The following is a 15463-nucleotide window of genomic DNA, read 5'->3' as shown; positions in this document are numbered from 1 at the left end:
GGAACCTTGTTCGACTCCACAGTCGGCTCCGTCCGCCCTCCCACTTTGCCTGTGGCCTTTGCTGTCACTCTCCCTCATCCCAGAGCAAGCTCCTCAAGAATCCCCTGTGGGGATCTCATCCTCTTCGAGGCCTCTCCTGAATTGGCAGGGGCCCCCTAGGAAGAGAAAGTGCAGAGGAAGCACATAGACTCACCTGAGTCTGTCACCTCTGACACAGATTTAGAGGATTCGAGGGTTCCCCACGTTCCCCTTCTGAAGATGTCTCTTCTAGAGATCCTGAAACAGAGGGAAATTGGCCAGCCCTTAACCCTTGGAGGATGAATCTGTGTATCTTGTTCCACCTCCTGGGTGTCCCCTTTGATCCCCTCATGCAGGTGGTTGCAAAGAAGGCCTGGACGGCTCCTGATTCAGTGGACCCTACCCCAGGAGACCCTCCAAATTTATAACTGCACCAACTGACAAGCAATTCCTCACAAAAGGTGTTTCCGTGGATGCTATGGTGGTAGCTGCTGCCACCAAGAAGAAACTAGCTGATCCCTGTCCATCCACCTAACAAAGAATCCAGGTCTATGGACAGGTACGGAAGCGGATGTTCTCGTCAGCGACCTTTGCAATCGCTGAACTACCTATGCCATTTTACTCGTCTTCAAAGAGACTTGATCAAGGAAGCGAGTGATATGTTGAAGGATCCTACAGCTGAGGGTTTTCAAGACAAGATGAACACTCAGCTGGCTACCCTGAACTCCATAGCTAACTCCTCCATGCCTCCTTTCTTATGCGGCTGATGGAGCCGCAGAGGGCGCAGGGACAGGTGTCGACTGGATGCGGTTATGCAACTTTATGGACCCCTTTAAACGTAAAGCTTTCACTAATTCCCGTTTGATGGATCATCTCTTTTGGTCCTCAAGTGAAAGAAACCTTGACTAGGTGCGAGACAGATGGCAAGACTCTTTCTGCCGCCGGAGTCCGTTTTCTCCTTCTAGGCCTTACCCCAAAGGCCAGAAAAGTGGGAAAATGTGGTTCCGTAAACAATCTCAAGGGACTTAGCCTGGCCGCAAAAAGTCGGGTCCCGCCAGAGGCAGAGGGGAACAACAATGGTAGACGCCCTAGAGGCGAACCAGGGCAATCGTGAAGTTTTCTCTGATAAGCCCTTTCAGCATCCCTACTGCCTACCTTCGAGGCAGTCTGTCACTGTACCCAAAGCCTGGCTATCCCTGACTCAAGACAAATGGGTACAGTCCATCATTTCCGAGGGTTGTTCCATTCCCTTCTTTCGCATTCCAAACCAATCAAAAATCCCTTCCAGATGTTCCACCAAAGGGATCTAAATTTCAAAGCTGCTTGCCAATTCAGCCAGTTCCAGCAGACCAGCAAGGATAAAACTGGGGACTGGAGACCAATTTTGGATCTCAGTATCTTGAACAAGTCAGTCAAGAAAACAAGATTTAAGCTGGATGTGCTCTATAGATCTTCAGGATAAGATTCCTCCGCTTCAGGCTGGGAACCAGTCATTTTCAATTCAGAGCCCTGCCCTTTGGTCTCACCACTGCCCCCGGGTGTTTACCAAATGCATGGCAGTGGTAGCTTCTCACCTGAGACATCAAGGATTCCAGGTGTTTCCATATTTGGACGACTGTCTCCTCACAGCTCCCACCAAGCATCTTCTTCTAATGGCCAGGGACTACACCTTTCGCACTTGTCGAAATTTAGGCATTTCAATAAATTTCGAAAAGTCTGTTTTGTCACCTTGTCGTACTATTACCTTCATAGGTGCAAATCTAGACACAGTCAACATGTCTGCAAGACTAACAGATCAGAGAATAACAGACATACACAAAATAGTTTCACTCCTCTTCAGCAGCAACAGAATCAAAGCCAGGCTAGTGCTGAAAGTGTTGGGGATTATGGCGGCTGCCATACCTCTGCTTCCGTTAGCCAGATTCCACATGAGAATCCTTCAATGGATGCTCTTCACGCAATGGTCGTACCAGCAACTTCCAATGTCTCACACCATTATGATCACGCAATCATGCAGAAATCATCTTCTGTGGTAGATGTCTTCCCCTCAGCTCTTATTGGGAAGACCCTTTGTTCCTTCCCCTCCGGTTGCTACTCTGACAACGGACGCCTCCCTGATCGGGTGGGGGGGGCATTATCAGGGCAGAACTGTCCAGGGCACATGGCAACCAGAATGCCACTTGCACATAAATGTTCTAGAGATGAGAGCAGTGCTTTTAGCCCTTCAAGACTCTCTTCCCTTGGGAGCGATAGCAATCCAGATGGACAATATGTCTGTAGTGTGGTATAACAAGCAAGGCGGAAGCAGGTCCTACCTGTGTCGAGAAGCACTCAGACTGTGGCAATGGGCGATTTCTTCTCAGCGGTTTCTGATATCCCGAAGTCCAATCAGATCGCGGACAAGTTGAGCAGAGCTATCCTTATGCCTCACGAGTGGTCTCTGAAAGACTCTGTTGTGAGAGAAATTTTTCTAAAGTGGGGTCAGCCTTGTTGCGACCTTTTTGCTACTCCCAAAACAGCAAGTGCAGAGATTTTTCACTCTTTTCCCATTACCAGGCCAACCCAGCAGAGACGCTCTAGTCCAGGTTTGGTCCCGGGACTTCTGTATGCTTTTCCTCCTTCCCACTAATCTCTCAAGTGATACAGAAAGCTATCGCTCAGAAGGCTTCATTGATCCTCATTGCTCCATACTGGCCTCGACAGGTTTGGTTCCCTTTTCTACATCAGTTTCTGTTGGAGCGACCTTGGCATCTGGACCTAGTTCCAGATCTTTTGATCCATCAGTCCTCCCCTCTCTGAACCTCACTGCTTGGTTCCTCCAGTTCCAACCTTAGCCAGGCTTCCTCAAATATCTCACTCTGTTTGAGATATTTTGATAGCTTCCCATAAATCTTCCACTAGAAAGATTTATTTGAGTAAGTGGAAAGCCTATTGGGCTCAAGGAGGGGACATAGATCCTTTCACTGCTTCCATCCAAATGGTCCTTGATTTTCTAGCTGAACTCTTCCATGCAGGTTCATCTCCATCTACTCTTAAAGTTCAATTGGCAGCTATTTCTAACTTTCATGTGGGCATTTCAGAGTCTGCCATAATGTCCCTTTTGAAGGAGTTTTTCTTCTCAGACCTCCTATAAGAAATCCTCCTCCTCCTTGGGACCTAAATTTAGTTCTTAGTTCTTTGATTCTTTCCTTCCCTTCGAACCTGCAGCCTCCTGTTCTTTAAAATTGCTATCATGGAAGACACTCTTTCTGGTAGCTATTACTTCAACTAGAAGAGTTTGAACTTCATGCACTCAGCTGTCGACCTCCTTATCTGTTGTTCCATAAGGACAGGTTATCTTCTGAACCAACCCGTCCTTTTTACCTAAGATAGCCTCGTCTAACCTAAATCAAAGCATTGACCTTCCTGTGTTTTTTCCAGAATATTCTAACAGGTCTGAACAGAAATTGCATTGGCTAGATGTTCATCGTCAGTTAAGGTACTATTTGGATAGAACCAAACAATTCAGAAAATCTGACCAGCTGTTTGTCTCTTATGCAGAAGGCAGAAAGGGACTTTCAGTTTCAAAGGTATCATTATCTAGATGGCTAACATCATTTCCCTTGTTTATGAAATTAGACACCAAAAGCTGCCTAACAAACCTAAAGCCCATTCTACCAGAGCTTTGGCTACTTCTATAGCCTTCCAAGACAGACTGCCTATTGACACCATTTGTGCAGCGGCTACTTGGGCTACTCCTCACACTTTCATTTCTCATTATAAGTTGGATTTAGCTTCTAGGCATAGAGCTAACTTTGGTTCCACTGTTCTCAAGAGTCTGTTCCGTTAGGCCACCCGTGACAAGGTGCTAGGACGGTCCCATCCAGCAAGAATGAGATAGACAACTTAACATATAGAAGTTATGTTCTTACCATAATGTTCCATGTTAGTTGTCTTCTTCTTCTTCTTGTGTCCCACCCTCCTTCCCCTGGCCTGGACAGACCTAGAGGAGTTTTGATTGTGACCTCTCTTTCTACCACCTCTTACTTTAGGTATATGCTGCTGTGCATATTTTCCTGGATCAGGATGTAGGTCACCCTTCTCTTCTCCCTGGTTTATAGAGGTGGACTTTGTTTATAGTTATTCTGTTACTATTATAAGCTGGGCCTAGCTTACAAACGAGATCTGAGGTAACTCCTAGCATTGTGGGATATAAGGGGAGCCTCGTGCGGTGGAACCAACTCTCGAGCTTTTAGACCCATCCAGCAAGAAGAAGGCAAGAAGAAGACAACTAACATGGAACGTTATGGTAAGAACATAACTTCTATTTATCAGTCCTTTATACTCTGCCATGATCAGACCAGTTATAGAATATAATGCCACTTTTAGTATTTATCTATCCAAATACATCACATAACTAGAATTACCTCAGACGTTCCTAAGTAAAAATAAGATAAGACAAACTTGAAGCTTTGTCCCTATACTCTGCCTCATAAATTCCTATGTAATTTATGTCTTGCGTTCAGTGTTAAGGACCCAACCCTGCTTGGTCTCCTAAACTTACAAAAAAGAAATTACTCCATTAACACTTGAATTAAAGATTTTAATCTCTTTACTGTGGGTGTGAAGTTTTGCACTTCTCAGGGAGGTTTCTACTTCCATGTATTCCATTCTCCAACCTCCAGAGACTCCAGTAAATTATGTCTGGCATGGCAGTCCAAGGAAGGTAGACATCACATGCCACTGGTGACCTTGGATTCCAGTCATGTCTATTCTGTTATTATACAAGGTGAGTTGTCTCTTGTTCCTTCTAGCTGGGAACCTGCTGTGCTGTACCTTGCAGCAGCTGAATCTGACAGGAGTAGTGGGGAACTGCTAGTTAGCTTTGGCTACTGCTCAATTTGGAACAGATGTCAATGGGACTGACTGGTACTTTTGATGGAAACAGTTGGCTGATTGTCAGCTTTCATGGTTCTGTTCACCTTTTACTAGATCTTGCCTACCTGGGGTAATCGGAAAGTTCCTGTACTTTGTTTCCTATGTTAGGCAGGTTGGAAGCTTAGCACCAACTGGTTGTTAGCCCCACCTGTGTTTGCTACCTTCTGTTCTCTGCTGGGATCTTCCTGTTTGGAAGTCTTGAACTCTTCTTTCAACAGACATTTCTGTTAGCTATGATTTCTACTGGGTGTCATGATCCGGGAGGACAACAGAGACATTTCTCAATAGCTCCACCTTCTCAGAGTGCTGATGTCTTCACTTGAGAGGTGGTGACCTTCTCAGCATACTCCCTCCTTTTACCAATTCTTCAGAAGATGGTTTCCTTTGTTTCCCTTATCCTAGTTAGCTGGAGGAATAGGTGGGGAGGAGAACTCCAAACAGCATTGTCTCTTGTGGGGGATTCTCTCCCAGAAAGATCAGGTGCTGAGACTGACCTTGTTAACTTGCCAAGTATCAGTGTAATGTTGAGCTTTTTTTCCCATTCTCCCAAGGGGATGGATCCTTCTGCTCCTTGGGGCACTTTGCCCATTGGCCTTGGTTGTGTCTGTCTGCTACTCTGCAATTAGCCACCTCCAGTGCTTGTCTTTTTATTATGATAGTCTAGGTACATGCAGAGAGACATAGGGCATAAAGGTGAAGTATGGGCAGACACACTCAGAACTGAAAACCCTCCAGGAGGAACAGAATACTGTCAGGCACAAGAGAAAATGTGTATCCAGAAGATAAAAAAAGGAAGAGGAACCTATCAGCCTGGAGGGCAACACAAATCCAGAGCAAGAGCTAGGACAGAGGGGGCAAGATGGAGGGGACCGAATACTGCAACAGTGAAGAGAAGCACATCTACTGTTATGGTAAGATTGTATACAACTGTAATATGTCCCTTCATATTGCTATTGCAGTATTTTTTACCTAAGGGTGAGAGTAAGAGCTTAAGAGGAAACCTGCGAGGAGGAAGGCACAGATGAGCCCTCTACAAATCCAAGCAGGATAGCCCTGGCAAAGCCTGCCCTGGCCCTGGATATAATATCCAACTTGTAATGTTGAGAGAAAGTATGAACAAAGGACCAAGTAGTAGCCTCAAGAGTGGAATTGGTATCCAAACCCTTGAAGAAGGCAGCAGAGGAGGCAGCTGCTCTAGTAGGATCTGCCCTCACAATCGAAAGACATTTGCCATGAAATCAGTAACAAAAGAAATGGCTTTAGAAATCTAGGAGGGAGATGGTTTGCTTAGAGACAGCCAAACCCAAAGTCCTGGGATGAAAGTAAACAAAAAGCTGCTCAGATTTGTGAATAACTTTAGTCTTATCTGTATAATATCTGAGGTGACTATTCAAATCCAAGTTGTGAAGAACCTTCTCACAGGCAGACCACAGAGAAGGAAAAAAGGAAGGGAGATAAATAGATTGATTAAAACACAATTCATTGACCACTTTGGGAATAAAAGAAGGATTCATATGAAGAGAGACACTGTCTTTATGAAAAAACAAAAAAGAGGAATATCCATAAGAGCCTCAAGTTCAGATGCTATCTTGGCAGATATAAGAGCCAAAAGAATAACAGTCTTCCAAGTGCAATGTTGTAAGGAAGCTGAAAAAAGGAAGAAAAGGAGCCTGGGTCAGTTTTTCCAAGTACAAATTTGAGGTCCCAAGAAGATAAAATAGGCTTCCTTCGAGACCATATATGAAGGACTCCTTAAACTGCTTGATCTTAAACCTAGAAGTCAAAGGAGGATTCCAGGACAGAAAAACAGAAATTGCTGATAGGTGAGTTTTAACTGAAGAATACACCAACCCAGCATGGAGCCGATCACACAAATAAGAGATAACCAGAAGGTAGGGGATCCTGATGGTGAGAGAGGCACAAGACAGATCCCGAGAGAGGCACAAGACAGAAAATCTTTTCCATTTGGGCATATAAGATTTCCTGGTAGTGGGTTTCCTGTGAAGCATCCGTTCATGAGCCTGTGTTCTAGACCTACTCAAAGAATCTGCCACAAAGATGTGCTCTGAGGGAGTATAAACTAAGTGATACTGGATCGTTAGAACCCAGGCCTGAAGAGCTAGTCTGGAAAGGAGATAAGACCTCATGCTTCCCCTGTTTGACATACCGTATCTCTGTGGTATTGCCTGTAAAGACTGAGTTGTCATGAATGAAATAGGGAATAAAAGACCCACAGAGCCAAAAGCATCACCCTTATCTCCTTGTTGTTCATATGATCTGACCTCTGATGAGGAGGCCAGAGACCCTGAACCTTTAGGGAGCCACAAGAAGCTCCCCACCCCACATTTGAGGCATCTGTGAATAGCTCTTGAGAGGGGATTTGATGCCTGAAAGGGAATTTCCTGGACTGAGAGAGAGTTGATGAATCCAACACTGTAGTTCGAGCTTAAGATAAGGAAGAAAAGGAATAGGGAACTCCGGGAGGTGGCAGTGTTGGAGCCATACCATTTTGAGATACCACTGCAACTACCTCATTTGGAGCATGATGAGAAGGAGCATGGGAATGGTTGAGGCCATAAATCCTAGAACCATGAGAAATTCCCTGGCCGTGAGTGAGGACAGAGGAAGAAGAGACTTGTAGAAGGCTGTCAGGGACAGAACCTTGGGGGTGGGGAGAAATGCTAGCATGGGAATGGTCTGAATTAAGCAACTGAGGAAAAATATGATCCTGTGAAGGCATCAGGACATGACTTCTGGAAGTTTCTGGTGAACCCCTAGACTGTGTAAAAGACAAATAATAAACTGGAGAGCTCACAAACTTTACCAAAAATATCATTCTGGAAAAGGATTTCCTAGCAAGAGGATAGAGTAATTGCATTCTCAGAGAAATCCTTGACCCTATTATGCAACAAAGGATAGACAATAATGAAGCCCACAACAACCCATACACGACTTCCCAAGCGGTCCCAAGAATCCTCAAAGAACAAAAGAAGACTTGAACACTAGCATTATACTTATGTATTCAGTCGACTCCAAAGAAATAAAAAGGATGTTCAATGAAAACTGGTGCATCATCAGTGAATGCAATACAGTTAACAGAATCTTCTCACCCAGACCAGTAATAATCAGAAGGAGCAAAAACATTTGAGACTATGTGGAAAACTTGTTCATTCAGGCCCCATCAAACCTCACCCCTAGGATGTACCCTTGCAGTCCAACATTCTGCAATGATTATCAAACTACAAGCAGGAAGTCGAAATTCTACTGCCCCAACACTAAGAAATATTCCACAAGCCGGACATACAGCAGTTGCAGCAGTGACAATGTAGTAGAGCCCAATGCCACAAATTCCCAGCCTTTTACATCAGAAAAACAGTCAATAAACTCAAAGCATGAATAGCTTGACACTATACAGACATCAGACAAGGAGCTCCCACTAACCCAATGGCTAAACATGGCAAGATGTTCCCAAACCACAATATCTTCCTCTTCCATATAGTGGACAGTGAAAACTCGGGCCCACTCAAAAGAAATAGAAATTACAAACTAGAGAAAAGAGAACTGGCATGGCAGATCCATCTCCAAGCCAGAAAACCTCCCAGTCTTAATACCACAGCCTCCATAAACTGCATCATCAACCTCTGTAAACTGGGCCTTCATATATTTTGCTGACTACAATCATGCAATCGACACCACATCAAGGTTCTTGGTTTTCATGATTCTGAGAAAATATGACTGTTTCATTAGACTTTTGTTTCTTACAGGACTGATTTTGATGTGGTATTTTTTCTACCAGAATTTGCATTTCAGGTATTTTGTGGTTATTAATTATTGGCCCATTTTGGGTTTTGTCTGTACTTTGGTTCTATGAGCCAAAGCTGTTTTTTACGTCATGCTAGACATGCTTGTTATTTAGTGTTGTATGTAGCCTACTCATGCTGCTCCACAACTGATGCAAGGCACCTGGCCCCACCTCAGGTTTTTGGTACTAATTTTTTCCCAGATGTCTTCACGTCTTCACTTTTTACCCCAGCTCTTCTTGCATACACACTTTCCAACCTCCTTTGTCTATATGCATTTCCATTGGTACTCTAATTATTTGTCTTTACTTATTAACTGGCCCACATCCCTAATTCTATTTTGGAGCAATCAGATGAGCAAATATGGATGCTTCTTTTAAAGTACCATACAGTCAGCCTCTGAATACACTAACCCCCTGGACCAAATCCCTCCCCACATAGTTAGGGTTTTAACACAGGGGAATTTAGACTACCCAGATGCAGTGCTAGGACTAAATGACTCATTGACTACTCCCCTGTTAGCCCCCAATTAATATCTTACCAATGGATTGCCTGGGTGAGTGCAACAGAACTGCCATTTCAAAGTTAAGTTAGCTTATATGTATAAGGTCACTAGCTTATAAATTTAAATTAAATTAATCCATGAGTAATTTAAGGTTGATTGGAGAAATGTGGTGTAATCATACATTGTGGTCCTCTGCTCAGCAAAGACCCAGTTCAGTGAACTACATGGCCAGATTTCCAGCTGCTATGCCCAACTCTGATCAGCTCCCACATTTCACTCCACCCATGGTGATAGGGAGACATGGTAAGATTTTTTTCTCCATTTCTACACATAAAGGGAATAGCAACAGATTTAATATCTAGCACTAGTTACCCCCCCCCCCCAAGCAGAACTGATGAAGCTTAGGTGAAAGTGCATCATGATTATTTTTAACATGGGAATACGTTTATCTGCACAAAATCTCAAACTGATGCTATGTTCGTTTTTTTTATTGGCTCAAAGGTCGATTATATTTGAATTCACTGCATGACATTTTAAATCTGAGTCTAAAATCATTATTTCGTATTTGGATAAAAATTGAATGTTAGGTAAACCCTGTTTTACTGCTAAAACTGAGCTGAAAATGGATCTGTTTCACATTTAGATAAAACTTGATTGTTAAGCCCTCTTTCACTGTATTTTGGTGCTAAAAATGTTATGTAATAATTAGGAGGTGTGGCTTGCTTTCACTTCCCCATCCCCGGGACACTCCTCAAGATTTGGGCACACCCTAGAGATCGCCAGAGCAGAACCCCCCCCCCTCCAATAAATATAAATGGAGTCATCTAATCAGAAATGTATCAAACATGAACTGTGCTTATCTGCTGTGAAGAGTAGACCAGTAAAGTCTTTGAACACAAAAACAACAGGCTCCTGAGATTTCTCTTGCAATTGTTTCTTCAGGTCTTTTAAGCTATACGCCTTCCCTACACAGCTATAGGCTAATGAACTGTGGATGTTTAGGAGGGGAATTTGTGATGAGCAAAAATGGATCTTCTCATAGTCATTTCAAATGGATCACCAGAGCACAACTGTGTGTGTGCAACTCTATCCACTGTAGCTGGTCCGAGTTGTACTTTTCTAGCTTTTCCAGAAAAGATACTGTGGATTGTCAAACATCAAAGTCCAAATATTTCAAGTTCAAAGAAAAAGAAAGAAGTGATTCCTGGAACTTGACTTCCTTTGATTTCCACATGCTGTAACTAGCTCATAATTACAGGTGTGGGGGTAGCCACATTCTTTGATTTCCTGTCCTTGCCTAGTTAAGTGGTGCATTGTGAAGTATTTTCTGCACCTCAGCTTTGGCCGGCTAACAACTTGGTTATATTCAACTGGACGTATAAGAGAATTTAAGTACCATTATCTGCACTTTAAAAAAAAAAAAAAAATATGGTATTTAATTTGATTTAAACTGTGTTGAAGGAATATTAACTGAACTGGCAGTTTTTCTGCTCTTTAGTAACTTGAATAGAAGCTAGTGTTTGCTGAATTTTATTTGCTAGTAATTACAGGTGTGGGGGTAGCCACATTCTTTGATTTCCTGTCCTTGCCTAGTTAAGTGGTGCATTGTGAAGTATTTTCTGCTTAAAAACCTCAGCTTTGGCCGGCTAACAACTTGGTTATATTCAACTGGATGTATAAGAGAATTTAAGTACCTTTATCTGCACTTTTTTTAAAAAAAAATATGGTATTTAATTTGATTTAAACTGTGTTGAAGGAATATTAACTGAACTGGCAGATTTTCTGCTCTTCTGCTCTTTAGTAACTTGAACAGAAGCTAGTGTTTGCTGAATTTTGTTATTTGCTAGTAATTACAGGTGTGGGGGTAGCCACATTCTTTGATTTCCTGTCCTTGCCTAGTTAAGTGGTGCATTGTGAAGTATTTTCTGCTTAAAAACCTCAGCTTTGGCCGGCTAACAACTTGGTTATATTCAACTGGACGTATAAGAGAATTTAAGTACCTTTATCTGCACTTTTTAAAAAAAAAAAATACGGTATTTAATTTGATTTAAACTGTGTTGAAGGAATATTAACTGAACTGGCAGTTTTTCTGCTCTTTAGTAACTTGAACAGAAGCTAGTGTTTGCTGAATTTTGTTATTTGCTAGTAATTACAGGTGTGGGGTAGCCACATTCTTTGATTTCCTGTCCTTGCCTAGTTAAGTGGTGCATTGTGAAGTATTTTCTGCTTAAAACCTCAGCTTTGGCCGGCTAACAACTTGGTTATATTCAACTGGACGTATAAGAGAATTTAAGTACCTTTATCTGCACTTTTTTAAAAAAAAATACAGTATTTAATTTGATTTAAACTGTGTTGAAGGAATATTAACTGAACTGGCAGTTTTTCTGCTCTTCAGTTATTCCCACCCACCCTCTCTGGTGTTGTTTTGGTGTTAATCTTAGTGGCCTTGAAACTGCCCGCCCCTCAGCCTGCCTCTGGGCTCATCTCATTTGCTCACTCAACTGAGTGCAGTGAGATCATATTCTGATTTCAGGCACTCCTACTGTGTACAAAGAGAGCATCTGGGAAACGGACAAAAAAAAATTAAGCTCATTTCCTGCCTTTCCTGTTAAGTGGTATAGACTATTTGTAGGCTTCTGAGCCCCCAAGCCCTTCTGTGTTTGAGGGAAGTCTTCTAGCTTGTTTTTTTTTCTTATAACTAGCCAGTTTTCTAGTTTCAGCTCTCAAATCTGTTTCTTTGATCTCAGCACTTGTTCAGATAAAAAAAAAAATTTCATCTGCTTTTACTGTACTTGTGTTTCTACCTACTTCATTTTACTTTTGCATCATCATAAAAATACTCAATTGTATTTATTACTGCTTGGTGTAACTCATTCTAAGCCTTTTGGTTTAAACACTTGGGCTTCGGACCAGTTGTTTTGCACTGAGAGGGTTTGTGGTCTGCACTGTTGTGGCAGAACAGGTAGCTTACATCCTTCTAGGTTGGGAACTGCTGATTGAGGGCTCAGTGTCTGTTATTCTAAAAGTGTATTAATTCTGGTTTAAGCACTTGGGCTTTCAGGCCAGTTATTTTACATTAAGAGGGTTCGTGGTCTGCACTCTTGTGGGAGGAGAGGCTGGACTCTGCCCTTCTGAGCTGGGAATTTCTGGTTAAAGGCTTATAGTGCATGCATATCTGAACTGCTTCTTACTGAAGTTGGTGCGCCTTGTTTGCTGTGGCATAGACTGGATTCGGGCCTGCTGGATCTAGCGTTGTTTGTGTAACTTGAGCACTAATCCAGACATTCTCTAAAGTATTCAATTGTATTTATTACTGCTTGGTTGTAACTTGATTAAAGTGTAGCTATCATTCTAAGTCTTTTGGATTAAGCACTTGGGCTTCAGACCAGTTGTTTTACATTAGGAAGGTTTGTGGCAAGCACTGTGGTGGCAGGACAGGTAGCTTTCATCCTTCTAAGTTGGGAACTGTTGATTGAGAGCCCAGTGTCCAAGTGTATTAGTTCTGGTTTAGGCACTTGGGCTTCAGGCCAGTTATTTTACATTAAGAAGGTTCGTGGTCTGCACTCTTGTGGGAGAAGAGGCTGGACTCTGCCCTTCTGAGCTGGGAATTTCTGGTTAAAGGTTTATAGTGCCTGAATATTTGAACTGTATCTTACTGAAATTGGTACACCTTGTTTGCTCTAGCATAGACTAGATCCAGGCCTGCTGAATCTAGCTTTGTTTATATGCTTGTTGTTTGTTTGCTTGTTATTTCCCTGGAAGCTACCTAATACGCGGCTTCTCAGTGCTTCTGTGGATCACCAGTGATATCTGCATTGCTTACTGTACTTATTTCCTTGTTTCACTTGAAAGAAAGTTACTGTTTGTCGTTTTTGCATTTAGTTACTTGTAACACATTGCACTCAAATTACCTGGCACTTGCTCACTAAAGCAATTATATAAGTCAGCACTAAAAATTAAAAGCACTACACCCTCACTCCCCACTGGCCCTTGTTTTCAATTATTAAGGAATTCCCAATATTATTCTAGCATGTCCAAAGGTCAGTTGTCAATCTCCTCTCCGGTCCAGCTGGTGAATCTGGGAATCTTGAGGCAATGTTATAACTGCCTCATGTACACAGACAACCCTCTCCTCCTCCCACATAACACAAATACTTGCGAGAGATGCAGCTATTTAGCCAAACTGGAGGCTGAGCTCTCTCAACTCAGGACTGGCAAGACCAGACAGGAGGAGAAGGCAACTACACACACCACAAAACCAGCCTCACATAATGCTACCACACCACTGAATCAAACACATAAACACACAAAGACATACTGGAGGCTCTGAGTAAAATTTACCTAAACAGCAGAGGCCTCCAAAGCAGACACCCAAACAACTGCTACCTCAAGACACCCCACAAGCAACACATAAACCACAAAAGCAGTGTGCAAAGCAGTCACAGCCCTTAAGGCCAAATACAACACCAAACATACTTGTCATAGGTGACTCCATAGTCAGACACACTGGCGTCCCACTCACCAGGCTGAACAAGGAGAGGGTCACAGTAAGCTGCCTATCAGGCGCTAGAATCCGCCACATAACACAAGCACTCGGGTCACTCCACGGCAAGTACAAATATGACACAGTCATTGTCCATGCTGGTGTGAACGACCTGAGACGTACCTCCCTGGACTACATGAAAAGAGACATAGAGGAGCTCTCTGATTATGTAGCCCAGGCAGGTATGACCATAACCCTGAGCAGCATCCTTCCTTCACCAAGAATGATGCCACAATATAGAGACAAGATGATCAGCTTTAACAATTGGCTTAATGTCTGGTGTCATTCAAAGGGGATCCAGTGTCTGTCTGCCTGGGATGACATGCTTGACAAGCCACGCTGCCATCAAGGGACGGCTTGCACCTGTCACCCTGGGATTCCGGATATTGGCTAAGGCTCTTGCCACCCCCATAGTGCCTTTTTTAGGCAAGGCTCAAATTCTAAACCTACCACCCTAGAAAACAAAAATGGAAAGAAACTGAGGGTAATGCTGCTCAATGCCAGAAGTCTAAATCTCAAAATGCACGCACCCGAGGCCCTTCTCAGTATGGAGAACATCGATGTCTGTGCTGTAACTGAAACCTGGTTCAAGGCTCCTGAGAGCACCCCAGCACTATTAGATTTTACCTCATATCATGCGTTCCGGCCCCAAAACCCGGACCACACCACAAACGGAGGGGGTGTATCCATATTCATAAAGGATACCCACACCTCCAGGTTGGTGGCAATGCACGAAGCTTCAGAAACCATCCAGGTGCAACTAACCATAGGCAAAACTGCTCTACAAATTGTAGCATGCTACAGGCCACCCTCTCAAACTCGGGAACCCCACACAGCCTTCCTGAAGACACTGGAGGGTATAAATGTATCTCCAAACACCATCATATTGGGTGACTTCAACTACCCGAATATAGACTGGGAACATTACTCAAGCCCTAACTTTCTAGCCCAACGGTTCCTGGAGTTCATAAATTCAAATGCCATGGAACAGCTAGTCACTGTTCCCACGAGAGGAGAAAATATACTAGATCTCATTATCACAAACATGGGGACAAAATGCTCCACACGAGCAGTATATCCCTCATTGGTGAGATCTGATCATAAACTAATCTCACTGGAAATCCACATCCGCCCCACCCCAAACAAAAAAGACCACAGTGAAGAATTTCTCTAAAGCAAACTTCACACTACTCAAGACTGGTGTGGTATCCTTCAAGGCCCCTGAGACAGTGGAAACCACAACCCAAGCTGCGGATGCCCTTACAAATGCCTTCTATGAACACCTCCAGGACTGCATGGATCAGGCAATCCCAAATAAAACCAAGACTCTTTCCACAAAGGGCAAACGTCCAGTCTGGTGGACCCCAGCCATTAACAAACTTTACAATAAGAGGAGAAAGCTATTACATGATAGAACAAAATCCATAAAAGGGAAGTCACCCCTGATCATTATTAGTAAAAAATACGAGCACTCATAAAATCAACTAAGGCCAATTTTGAGAGAAAAATTGCCATGGATTCAAAGGACAATCATAAGGCCTTTTTCAGCTATGTTAGGAACCTGGGTGGAAACTCCCAGATATGCTCAGAATTAGTCCAAAATGATACAAAAATCACTGAACCCACAGACATTGCCAACATACTGGCAGACAGGTTCAGTGCAAACTTCACCCCCCTCTC

The sequence above is a fragment of the Protopterus annectens genome, chromosome 11.part0 (assembly GCF_019279795.1).
Source record: "Protopterus annectens isolate FY-2018-M chromosome 11.part0, PAN1.0, whole genome shotgun sequence".
NCBI classification, from domain to species: domain Eukaryota; kingdom Metazoa; phylum Chordata; order Ceratodontiformes; family Protopteridae; genus Protopterus; species Protopterus annectens.
Note: the sequence above shows the minus strand (reverse complement) of the source record.